Source organism: Vanacampus margaritifer, chromosome 5 (assembly GCF_051991255.1).
Source record: "Vanacampus margaritifer isolate UIUO_Vmar chromosome 5, RoL_Vmar_1.0, whole genome shotgun sequence".
NCBI lineage: Eukaryota > Metazoa > Chordata > Actinopteri > Syngnathiformes > Syngnathidae > Vanacampus > Vanacampus margaritifer.
Window position 1 is genome coordinate 11434077 of NC_135436.1, and position 13642 is coordinate 11447718.

A 13642-nucleotide genomic window follows, 5' to 3' on the forward strand; every position below is an offset into this window, starting at 1 on the left:
TCTTCAACAATGAATGAAATAATGTGATTTGTCGTAACATTCACCGTTTAATGGTGATTAAACTTTTGTTGAGAATCCACTGCTGATAATGATGCTGGACTATAAGCGCAATTTTTGTTCCATTTTTTCTCCAAAATGTTTGATGTCGATCTTTATGGAATTATATAAACTTTTTACTCCTGAAAATGGCTTTAATGGCAATTGAATATATTGAAGAGTATGACGAGGTTAGGGTCATACAAAGCTCCACCTAGCAGTGCATGTTTTTCTTCATAACATCATTAGCTAACGAGGATAGATGAAGATGACAAAGCCATCCCAAATGGTATTTAGCAAATTCAGTATTCATGATGTGCACTAATTTGAGAGAGAAGCAATTCTGTCAGAAATCTGTCCCAGTTTGTTCTGTCAGCCAAACTAACACACACAAACAATTCATTTGGAATCTCTCAGTAGCTGGAGACTGTGGAAAGGCTCCCCAAACCTCATGCGACCCAAACATTATTTGATCTCCACCTATCAGCCACTCTGTGCACATGCATCACTAAACACATGTCCCATTTATAAGCACAAGAAGCAGTCAGTGTACACCTACCAGCCGCAACATGATGAGCACTTTTGCACAATCTAATGAAATCCAATGCAAGAGCTCTAAAAAAAAAAAAATGTGTCATGATAAAAATGATAAAAATAAGTTTTGGTCAGAGGATTATTAATTTAACAATATGTTTATTTTTGAAGTTGTAGTTTGTAGTGGTGTGGAACTTGAAGAGGGTCTTCTGCCCAGATTTAGTCATAACTGTTTTAATTTCCTTATTTCCTCAGTAGAGCTTTGTTCTGCGGATGTATCCTTGTGAGAGTTATCGCAATTTCTGCCAGGTGCAGTCATGACTGAAAAACCTCCTCTATTCCTCAAATGGGCTTTGGGTTTGAATGATGTCCTTGAGTTTTATCTAATTTCCGGTCAACTCTGGTTGAATTGTTTACTGAAAACTGTGTGGTACCGCCCTTCAAGATAGTATAAGAATATTGTAAGTCCTCTGTAATCTTGGCACTTGTGAGAGGCTACAGCCATTGTCTGTAACTCACTTGTGCCCGGAATATTCTGTAGAAATAAAATCTTCGAAGGAACTATTTATCGTCTCCAGCCTGTATTCAGATAACCAACATTCTCACTATCCGAAAGAAAACGAACACGCGGAGGAAAAGATCTACTCCACAACAAACTGTACTGCATCATAATGAGAGCCTTGATAAATTCAATGAGCCTTGTCTTCTCAAAACCCTGAACAGGATACGTGGTACAGAAGATGAATGGATTTATTTCAACTTGAGAAGTCAAATCTCATGTACACTGTTTGACTGTCACAACAATGTACGGAAACTGTTACATGTATGAAATATCTCAAGGTTGCTTCGTGCAATCTCAGCGAGCTGACCAAACCCTCACATGTCATTTATGCTTTTCACACTTCTTTCTGACATTCCCATTTACCTTCTGAAAGGCAACTGACTCATCTGTCCATCTACATGCCTTTTCACTCCATCACCCTAAAGGGTCCGAATTATTAATGGACATGTGGCTTATAGCAACATTCTATGCGAAAGGACAGCTGACACGCAAACTTTCTTTCTAGAGAAAGCTAGTCATAGAGCAACACCCAAATGCATCACATTTAAAAAAAATACCGCGCAAAAGCCAACAGCATGGACTTTGTTGTTTTAATAACTCGTTTCCCATGTGTTGAATATTCGGCGATCATGAGGCTCCTTGTCTTTCCTCAGACAGGGTCACACGGAGCAAGTGACATGGCACAGACATTAATTAACCTGTCATCACTAGTGGTATTTTTTATTACAAACACAGCAGATATTTGGCACAACTTATCTGTGACTGCAACGTGATGGCAAGGAGAAGCAGCAAATGATGAAATGGAGACCGAATGGGCTCGAGTAGAGTGGAGAAAAGGAGGCGGTAGAAATGATTGGAGTGTTAGTGTGATGAAGTAGGATTAAGGGGAAGAAGGCACTTGAAGAAGATGAGAAAAGGTGAGGTATATTGGAAAATATTTTAATGATGTCGAGTGGTGCAATCAATTTGGCTGAGGAGCTAGACTGGGGGTGTAGAAATTGTACAAGCATTACACAATGCCCACTGTGGTGAGTGTGGAAACAACACAGTGATGAAAAAGCATTTGGGTGGAAACAGACGCTCAACAGGTGAAAACAGACATAGTAAAAATGTGCAACTATGGAAAAAGACAACAGACAGAGTAACCGTAATTTGGCAAATTACCAATGTTAATCTCAACTTTATCTATATTATTTTAAGCAAAAATGATAAAAGATCATTAAAATAACGGGTCTACACTAATGATTATAATGTTAATTTTGTGCACCAACCACCAACTCATATTAGCTGTTCCTAGTCAGGACTCCCGAGTCCCAAATATTTAGATAAATGTGAAGTATAATATTATTGAGAGTGATGTATAATGATTCAGTGATGACTTATAATACAAAAGATACATAAAGTATATGAAACTGTAGATTTACGTACAATGTTATCATACCAAATCTTGGACGTCTTCCCTCCACTGAGCAGAAAATAAGAATGTTGCTAACATTAGTACAACTGTTGTCATTTTTGCAAATCTATTTTTGGGAAAAAATAGTTTCTAGAGGGGGCGAATAAGTCGCTAAATACAGCGCTAATGTTGCGAAGTAACTTGGCAACACTTGAGACAAAAGTTGTAGCTCTTGCTTGATACTAGCATCCACACATTTGCACAAAAAAGGCACAACAATGTTAAAGCACCGCATATTTGTTGCTTTACTTTGACTTCATGGTCTCTGTGAAGGCCGGTTAGAGAGTGTGGCCCGATGTGGCCCCCGGACCGTACTTTGCCGAGGTCAGCTATATACTAATATGGATATCTAAAGATGAACTAGAAGAAGAAGAAAAATTGCAGTAAACAAAAAAAAAATATATATATATATAAAAGAAAAGAAACATACGAGGGATGAAACTATGAGTTAGAAAGAAAAAGAACCGGGAAAAAAAAGGAAAACAGGCTAGACATTGCATTGTGCATCGTGAGTAAATGTGCATGTTAATGGCTGTTTGTCAATAAGCAGTCCTGCCTCTTGCCCAAAGTCAGCTGGACTCATCTCACCCTCGGAACCATAAGCATAAGCGATATAGAAAATGATTAGCGTGCCGAAAAGCCATCCAACATTCTCGTGCTGGTTTGGTAGATGCCGAAAGGAAAAAGTGACAGCAACTTTTCCTGGCATGGTCTATGGTACAAGCTTGTGTGCGTCATCGTCAGTGTACCCAAAACAAAGTGGCAGGGGCTGGAGTTAAAGTGACGGATTGGAGCTTTAAAGCTTCGATAATGAGCTCTAGTTGGGTGATTACATAAGGAAAGAGATGCATAGCAGATTTGTGTGATATGTGTTTGGGACTGAAAACATGTAAGTAAGCTGAGATAGGATTGGGCGGATGCACGGATCTGCACTACAGATATATACAATGCATGTCTGTGTGGAGGCTTGTATACGTGTGCTTGTCACTATACGTCACCAGTGCATCCAGACGCTGTCCAGCAGCAGCAAGCGCAGTTCCTGTCCAATATCCACTGTCCCCATGTTGAAAACACAGGGACCCTATCAGGGGAACACATTTGGGATTTCATTGTGCATTTAATATAACAACTGCAATGACAAAAATTCAAGCTTAAGTAGATATATGTTTCCTTTATTTATCCAGGAAATATCCCATTGAGATAAAAAAAAAAAAGATTTTCAAGGGAAATCTGGCCAAGGCAGCAACAAATATAAACACAAAATACAGTTACTGTATGTAGCCTATTGAACACATCATTTTGCACACACATTATGAAAAACAAGTAAATATTGTGTAATGTGTCTTTTTAAAAAAAAAGACGTTTGGATTTAAAATTGTTTAAAAAAAAAAATCAGTTTGCTTCCTTTTGGATGACTAAACCTGAAAGAAAAATGATGAACAAACGCTATCAATCATCAGAAAATATTTTACAGCATGAAATATTACAGCAACAACACATTTCTTTACATGAAAAGAATATATGTGGCTTGAAAATGAGTAAGCACTAAAATATTTGCACATATACCTGTAGACCGCCTCTATTTTATTCAGTACTGTGGGAATAATTTGAAGCAATGTTTTACAGTTAGAAAAAACATGAGCTTTATTTGTTTGATAAGCATTAAGAGTAAGTTTCATAGCAGGGGAATTTTCAAGGACAACTTTTCTCTCTTTTTTTCATCTTTTACTACAACTGCATTATTTTTTTTTTGCATTAGTCATCCAATATTATTTTTGTAACTCATTCTGAAAACTTCACAAATAATATACAGTTGTAATTGCTCGCAAACATCAATGGTTGAACAGTAGCGCTCAGTTTCATTTTCATGCTTACATCTGCGCTCACTTATGTAGGCAGAATTTATGGAGCACAATAATTTCTGCCCTAAAGACCAACTAAAAAATGGCATATGCCCCTCAACGGAGAGCCAACAGAACAGGAAGCGGACACACACGCAACCCTGACCTATTCATTCTGCAATGTAATCACAAGTATGCGGTATTAAATATAAAACACATAGGCTACTGAAAAGAGAGAGAAAAAAACTGGAGGCACCTTCTGGTGTTGTAGGCCTACTGCCTCTGCCGCCCTGAATATATAACAATGCATTTGAATGATGATTTGCATCAATAAACTAACTAACTGACTGTCAGTATTATTCCTTAAAAGGTTCAATTTTGAGTAGTGATTTAAGACACCAAATATTGAGCCCAGAGAAAGAGTTAACTCCATTTCAGTGAGAACAAAATTAATAATAAAAAAATAAAAGCATACTACTTTCCAATGACATTTTATGACTTTTGTTTTTATTGTTAATAATAAAGTACTACATTGGTTAGAAATGAAGTTTATAACCCTAATTTCAACCCTTTACAGTATAATATCCTTTTGTCCACTGCCCATCAAGGGGTAAATGTACAATCTGAGTTGAGGTGACTTTACAGACAAAACCAAGAAACCGCCTCTGACAGTCATTCTCAATAATTTATTGAGACGCTTTTTAAAAGTGAGTGGTTTGAGGATAGAGAAGGAAGTGCAAAAAGCCTTCATTCTTCTGTATCATAATGATGGCTGATATCAATTGTTTAAAAGATGGTTGTGTCAGGTTTTATATATATATATATATATATATGCCCTTTAAAGCAGCCGCATTCGTAATGTCTCAAAACTGGCTGGGAAAATACATACGATAAAGGTAACATCATGAACTCATTGTTGCTGATCTGCGACCATTTCTTTCTGGTTTATATATATATATGTACGGTGTATATATATCTATGTATGTATTTTCCCAGCCAGTTTGAGACATTTCGAATGCGGCTGCTTTAAAGGGCATGTCAGGTTGAATATGCGATATTTATGTCATGCATCACAAAGGGCCATATGAAGCCTGTTTAGCAACATGAAGGTCATACTGGTTGGATTAAATAAGAAAAGTAAGAGCAATTAGTCACGTGTCTATGAAATGTACATCTGTGTAGCGCAATATATGATATAAGAAGATAAATATCACCATTTCAGTCACACAGCTTCCATGTGCCTCCACTTATGCTGTGTTTACAAATGATGGACTGTGGTTTAATCCTCTGTTCACATTTGCATTCCTGGACCCTAATGAATGTTTTCCTGTACAGCAATGTCTTAATTTAGTTGATTCCTACAAATTTCAGATACTGTCTCTAAAAATATACATTTCCTAACATTTATATAATGTTTTGTAATTTGTTGTAAACCCATTTAGCATTAAGCTGTAGTTTTCCATCCATCCATTTTCCAAAAACGTACCCTTAGAGACCCCTTTTCATATGCTTTTATTTTCAGGCACCAAAATATTATTGTCGTGGAAAACAAACATCCAAAACAGTCTTATAAAAATGGCTAACTATTTTAACAACAACATTTTAAAGAAAATTATAATTTATTTTTTCCATGCTTGTTTTGCTTACAGACACAAACATTTTGAAAATAGGATAACGACTGAGAAAGAACGACTCCTGCAAATGTTTTTTTCCTCCTGACCTTTGCTGAGATGTGTCAAACGGATGCCCTTTTTGGGGGTGTAATGGGCGTAGGTTATGCAAATTGAGGCACGCGCGCTCTTATTTAGAATGAATTCTGATACATCAACATACACACAGTCGTGTGAACAAAACAGGCTGATATGCACGTGTGGTGAATACGACTGTGAGTACGAACATTCCTACGCATTTGTTAATGAATGACTTAACAAGACTTAACAAGATAAGGTAAGTGGTACTTCATTTAAATAGCACTTTTCCACCTTACAAGGCCCTCAAAGCGCGTGAGGCAGCATCAGAAGCAGCTGGTTACTAGTAACTAGTGTTAATTGTGTCAACTAAACAAAAATAATTTCGTCAACAAACATTTTTCACCGGATTAAAATTGGATTGAACTAGACTAAAACCCTAATGACTACTAATAACAGGGACTAAATCATTATGCATTTTCACTTAATAAAAACTGGACTAAAATCTAAGGACATTTTAGTTCATGAACAAACGAGATGAAAATTACATGATTTTGTAAAATCCTGTCTCTGCTCATCTGTCACTGTGACACTGTCAAGTGACACACTCTGACACACCCCCTTTCAAATCTGCAGCTAGCGAGTGCAACATGCACAAACACATGGAACAGACAGGAGGTGGAGTCACGGTGAACGTTTTAAAAAAAGTAAATTATAGTTATAATGTATAACCCAAGGGCTATAATGTTCCAACAGTAATGTTAATCTGACCGCTAACTAATGCTGGCTATTTAACTAGCTCATAGCATGGAGCCATAGTAGCCACTTGTTGATATACTGTAATTGTGTGTGAATTTGTGTTTCATCAAAAAGATGAGAGAAAATTTCATGTGAAATAATTTTAGACTTGAAATGTTCAACATAATCTGCTGACAGAAATAAATAAATAAATAATACAGGGGTTAAATTATTGTCCTGAGTAAAACTAGACTAAAACGTTGACAGTTTTTGTTGACTAAAACTAGATAAATAAAATTATGTTTGTTTGGACTGCAATAAAGACTAAAATGCTAGCTTTATAGTCGACTAAAATGGACTAAATAAAAAAGGGATGAGGTTGACTAACTATGTTAAAAACACGCGCGTGATTGAAACTGGAATAAAACTGAGACTAAATGTAAAAATGGTGGATCAAATTAACACTAACTGAGGGTTCAGTATCTTGCTCAAGGACGTGGTCACGTGGCATGGGATCGAAGCCACAATCTCTGGGTTTGGAGACGACCACTCTACCACTGAGCCATGCCACCCTTTTTCTTAAAATCTCTGCAAGTGTTTACATTTCTGAGTTATCCAATCTTCCATTGCTTGTAAGCTATTTTTAGAACAGGCCTTGGGGGCAACCTGGTGCTTGTGGGCATCATGTTGATGACCAATGGCCTGGAGGTTATAATGTACAGTACAATCTTGTACAACTGATTTGGCAATGTTGAAAGGAGAGTGCGAGTTCCTCTTTCATTCCAGATCCAAATACAGAACGTTATGTACCGTACTTCATACTGTCCATGCTGGTTGCTGTGACTCTTGGTGCGTGATATAAACTTCACGTGAAACTCTCAAGTCTCGCATGTACTTCTCACTTGCGAGTTGTAGATGATGTAGTGCGTGCAAGGCTCCAGTGACAGCGGTTGTGTTTCAGTGGCGCTCCCAGACGAGACCAGACATGGACTCAGTGTCATGCCACCGAGAGGCTGCCAAGTGACCTGCTTGTGTGTGTGTTTGTGAGTGTCCATGTGATGGATGTGTATTGGGGGTTACCCTTGACTGATTCATAATGCGCATGCTGGTAACAAAGTGTGTTTGCGCTGGCGGTCAACGAGAGGAAGGCTGGTGTTTGATTGGCGCGTGCCGCCGAGATCTGCTCCTTCCTCTCAGTGTACGCATCACTTCCTCTCACCCTGCCCTGAGCTACTGCCTCGCCATCTCACAATCACTCTCGCACGATCCCCTTCTCCTTCTTTCCCTCTTTTCTCGCTCTTTCCCTGCTCCTCTCCTGAAATCCTCCCCGTCATACATTGCCTCTTATGCTTGCCTTTGAAATACCATTTGACTCCCGTGCCTCCTTATTTTTCTGTCTTTCCCTTTTAGTTCCACTTTGGTGAGGCTTCCTCCACAGCCGCCTTCCATTTGTATCTCTTCACTGTACCTCTCAACTCTCACAAGGCCACTTTGGACTTAACAGCTTGACAGCCACTTCATCATACTCGATGAAGAATCTCGTCATCTTTCACTATTTATTTTGCTCCCCTTCGACCTCCCAAGTTCCCTTTACTGCCTCACCAGTGTCTGTGTTCACCCCCTCTTCCTCCTCCCTTCTTCCTCTCTTCCTCCTCAGCTGTTCTCCCTGAAGACAGAGGAGACGCAGCCAGGCAGAACGGCCAGCATATTCCCCCCCCCATCGTTTATGCTATTCCAATAGTCTTTTCACTTGTCCTCATCACGCCTTGTCTGTCTGAAAGTCTGCATTTTTGAGTGGGAAACTGGATCTGCCTCACCATCAAGAGGCTCTCGGTTCAAATGTGGATTCAGGCCTTCTTCTGAGGGGTTAGCCTGTCCTCCCCAAGTTTGCGCGATGACTCCGGCTTCCTCCCCGAGTTTCAGGAACATCGGCGTTCGGTAAACTGGAGAATCAAAATGGTCCAAGGGAGTGAATGTGAGCTTGAATGGTTGTTTGTGTAATGTACTGTGTTTTATGGATTTAAATTTTTGATTAGATTTTAGTTGTCATCTTTTGCAACATCTGTCTCATTAAGTTTTATTGTGTCCACCTGTGCTTGTCAACCTGGTCCCTTGTGCCATCGACTCAGCTCCCTTAGCTTACTGTACTTGTGTCTCTCGTTATCTTGACACTTTCATGTATTTAAGTTTCCTGGTTTCTTTTTTTACTTGTCGGTGCTTGTTTGTGTCAGCGGTCTCCTAATTGAATGTTGTCATGTCTTCCTAGTGCAGGGGTACGGAACCCTGGTCCTCGAGGGCCACTGGCCTGCCTGTTTTCAATGTTTCCCTCCTCCAAGCTGACTCTGATCAGCCTGATTACGGTCCTGTTCATCGAAGAGGGAAGAAGGAGACATGGAAAACATGCAGGACAGTGGCTTTCAAGGACCAGTGTTCCCTATCACAGTCCTAGTGTTTGTTTTCGAATAGTTTGAAGCTGTTATTTATTGCTTTTGTGGAAGGGGAAGGCAACTGAAAAAGATATAACAATAATATGTTCTATGCGCCTGTACTATAGTCTAAGCATTTGGATGAATATTGTGTTTGTGGAATATGAATGAAGCAGCAAGATCTACCCAGTTTTTTCTATCTCAGGGGCAGGCATTTTGCCACTTGCTGCCCATTGAAAATGTCATCACAGTTGTTCAGGGCTCAGGTAACGACCAATGGAATGTCACATGACCAAACTCAGAAATTATGTGAGCCATGATTGGTCGTTACCGGAGTCCTGGGCAACTGTGATGTCATTTTCATTCGATAGCAAGTGACAAAATGTCCGCCTCCTGAGATGGATAAAAATAGGTGGTGTCATGTCTGGGAAGATCTGGCTTTGGTTGAGGGCCCTGAGTGGGTTCCCGCCCTTCCGCGGGTTAACCAATCCGGGCTCTCAGCCACTTGTGCCTGGCCCCAGGTGTGACTAGTCCCCTAATTAGTGTGGGTGTATTTAATTCCCGGGTGGTGATCAGTCGGCGTGGGATCATTCTGTCACGGTCCCCTCACGGAGCGGAGTTGAGTCCGTCGGCGTGTGGAGTAGAGGATCCAAAGTGCCGCTTGTCACGGTCACCCCCGGAGTTCGTTCTGTCATTTTGATTTTGATTTTGTACAATAAAATATGTCAGTCTAACCCGCACTCCTGCCGTGGTTCTCCTGCCTCCCTGCACTTTGGGTCCTCTACTCCACACGCCGACGGACTCAACTCCGCTCCGTGACCGGACCGTGACAGGTGGATTTTATTATATTAATATTAAGCATAATGCCATGTTTAGACCAGTGGGGGCACATAATACATGATATTGTAAATAATCTTTTTTATTGACTTCTACTTTCATTTAGTGTTTTGAGAACCCCAAGTAGCTACTTTGTTGGTTTCGGTTCTTTTGGAGTCCTCAGCCACACGCAAGCCATGACAGTTCATGTCTACGTGTCCCCATCTCGCGGCCATAGTCAACTCCAGCTCACCCGAAACACCAGCAAAATTAGATAACAAACATGAACAAAGCCAGTAGTGTTCTAACACTGAAGTTCTTTATAAACGACTATCGTAAGGCAGAAACACCACTTCATTATATTGCCCCAATTTCATTCTATTGCCATGGTTGCGAACCTCCTTTCTTATGTTTCTTTATTTTCCACCACCTCCTCCTTTGCATTTCTTGGCCAGTGGCTTCATCCTTAGCGTTAGCATCTTAGCCCAACCCTGCTAAACATTACTCAAGGCCATCCTCAGCCTTCATCGTCCACAAGCTTTCCTTTCTCCTCTTGTTACCACTTCCTGACTCCTTCGGCTTCCTGCACAGCGTTACCAACAATCCACCACTTGTGTGCTCTTTATTTTTACTTAGTCCTAAGTGATTCTCTTCTTCCTCTCACGTGCAGTGTCACATATTAGCTCATGTATATGGTAATGACTTCCTTGCATCCTTGCTTTGCCCACGGCCCTGTCACATCATGTTCAGCAGCATTTTCAGAGCCAGCGGATCACTTGAGACACAGAAAAATGGGCAAACACAACCAAACATCCAAACATGCTTTGATTTTTTTTTTTAAATAATGCAGTGGAAAGCTGTTTGTGCTTCATTATTCTCTCACCTCTGGTTGTTACCACTATATTAAATTCCTACAACATGCACAAGCATGTGAACTGGATAATGATTTTGTATTTTATTTTAAAAAAAAAATGGGGGGGGGGGTACTATTGCTTAGTTTGCTCGTGGTTACGTTTTTATTTTTCCATCTTATATTTAGTTTACACATACTCACCGAAACACCTGCACAATCTTACTCTGACAATTATGTTGCTCAATTAAGATTGATTTCCACAGTATGATTATTATTTTCATCATATCATTGCACAATGAGAGCTGTTTCAAATATTTTACATCATCTACAAAGAGGCGAGATATATATAATTAAATACATTGTTACCTGTGTTCTCTCTGCTGTACACCATTCATCCACGTGTGTCCTCTCTGCAACTGGGCAAAAAAAAAAAAAGAAGAGTTTAATGAATACACTGATTTACGCCATTAAAACAAAACAATAAATAGAGATCTGAGCTGCACGGTATATATTCAATTCTCTGCTCATTAGCCTGTTTGTGGAGACGCTGGCCTAGGCTGACTGTCGCTGACTCTCTCATGGATTAATTAGTTTCACTCCACTATTATTGTTATAAATATTGCTGCAATGCTGCCACACAAGAGACAATTAACATGTCATATATTTGGACTACATTGTTTCATGCAATGCTCTGCACATAATGCAACAAATAAGAAAATCAATAATTGGTGCTGAATAATTTATGCACGTAACCATAAAGAATATATTTTGACTTGTGGTCCACCATCATTGGTCAGCTTTTAACAGCATCTTTAGTTGTTATAGTGAACAAAAGGTTGAGCCATGCAAATAAATAAAATACAGTATATATTTATTATGTCTATATGAATCTCATGCACAATCATTTTTGTGAATGTATATACAAAACCTATTGTGCAGTCACTTTACACATAGGAAAAAAGAGCACAATTGAATAAGATTCATGTAAGGGCTTAGTCAAAAGTTTCACCTCCTTAAAGCAATTGCGGTCAGCTTTTATTGACACCGTCAATAAATTTTTTTGTCAGTTGTCAGAGTGATGATTTAATCTTAACTAATTTGACAATCAATAAGAGGAAACAGTTAGTGATAAGAGTCAAAAATATAAAACAATACTTTTGCTTATCTTCGCAAGCACCATTACATCAATTTTCTTTTTCCGCTTTTCAGCACAAGCGGGGTCTAAAACTTGTCTTGGCTGACTTCAGGCAAGACACACACGTTCCCATATTCCACATACAGACTATTTAAAGTCTACAGCATGTTTTCAAAATGTGGGAAGAAACCAGAGCACCTTCAGAAAACAAAAAACTTCACACAAAAATTGAATTGAAATGTGAACTATATTACATGTGCACCAATGTTTCTGAAAAATAGCTGTATTTATAATAGTAGGCAATTTTGAAAGCAACAAGGCTGAAGCACAGGCCTTAGGGCAAAAAATTGGCACAGATCAAATCTAACATAAATCAAGGATGACAAAATCATGTTTCAAGAACAAAGATCCGTGGTACGACACTGATAAAAGGTGGTGGGCAGAACTACAGATGAAGGAAGGTACCAATGGAGAGGAACGAAAGGGCTAGCTTTGCAAAACAAAGCAAAACATGGGAAAAACATAAACACAAATACACTTCATGCATCAAACTTCTTAACATTCTAATAATTGGACCCACTTAAAACTTGAAGAGAAAAAAGTTATTTCCCTTACCTTTGATGATGCGCGGCAGATGTGGCTTGGGAGGTGAGTCTCTTCATGTAGAAAGAAACTACGACTCCACTGTACATTGTTCCCGTCTCACTTTTTGTAAACTGAACAACTTTGACGAAGAAATGTGCACCGCTGCCCTCCATCATTTGACCTTTTGCATGAGTGTGCCAAAAATAAAAAAAATGACCCCCCCCCCCACACACACACAAAAAAAAAAATGTTTTGAAGGCGAACTGTTGGTTGACCTCTACAAAAAAAAATTTGACATATTCTCCCAGAAAATGTTGATTGATTTACAAATTGCACATCTTAAGGGGTATTCAAAGAGCATCCACTGTGTTTGTAGGGATGAGGTTCAGATCTTATAAAGAGGAACTATAATACAGTAAGGGCTGATTATCTTATTGATCCCCATAACGGTTTTCAATCATGACCAAGGTGCTTGAAATGGGGGTGAGGGGATAGCGGTGATAGATACCACTAATGATAACAGGCTGCCGACTGGCGGAAGTTGCTTGAGTGGAGGCTGAAGGTGATGGTAATAGTCAAATATATGGTGATGGTGATGTTGAATGTGACTTCTGTGTTTGTGTGTATATGTGTGCGTTTTCAGGAAGTGACGCTGAGCAGCCAGCCATCTGTCAGCAGATTAATCCTGCCTGTGCTTAGAGATATTACCGTCTGGCTTATCGCCGTGGCAACGAGCCTTCAATCCCAGTCCAGCACAGCCACCATGTGACCTTGCAGGGAAGGGTGGGTCGGTGTCGAACTCGGCACTCACACAAACACACTATAGAACAGTTAACGTGATAGAATGCGTACAGTACGGGCACGTAAATATTTCAGGAGCTCACATGGATGTAGTATGTGAAATAAATATGACCAACATTGGAGGGACATCAAACACATAGGCTACATGTCCTGTGGGTCTCATCAGTCCCA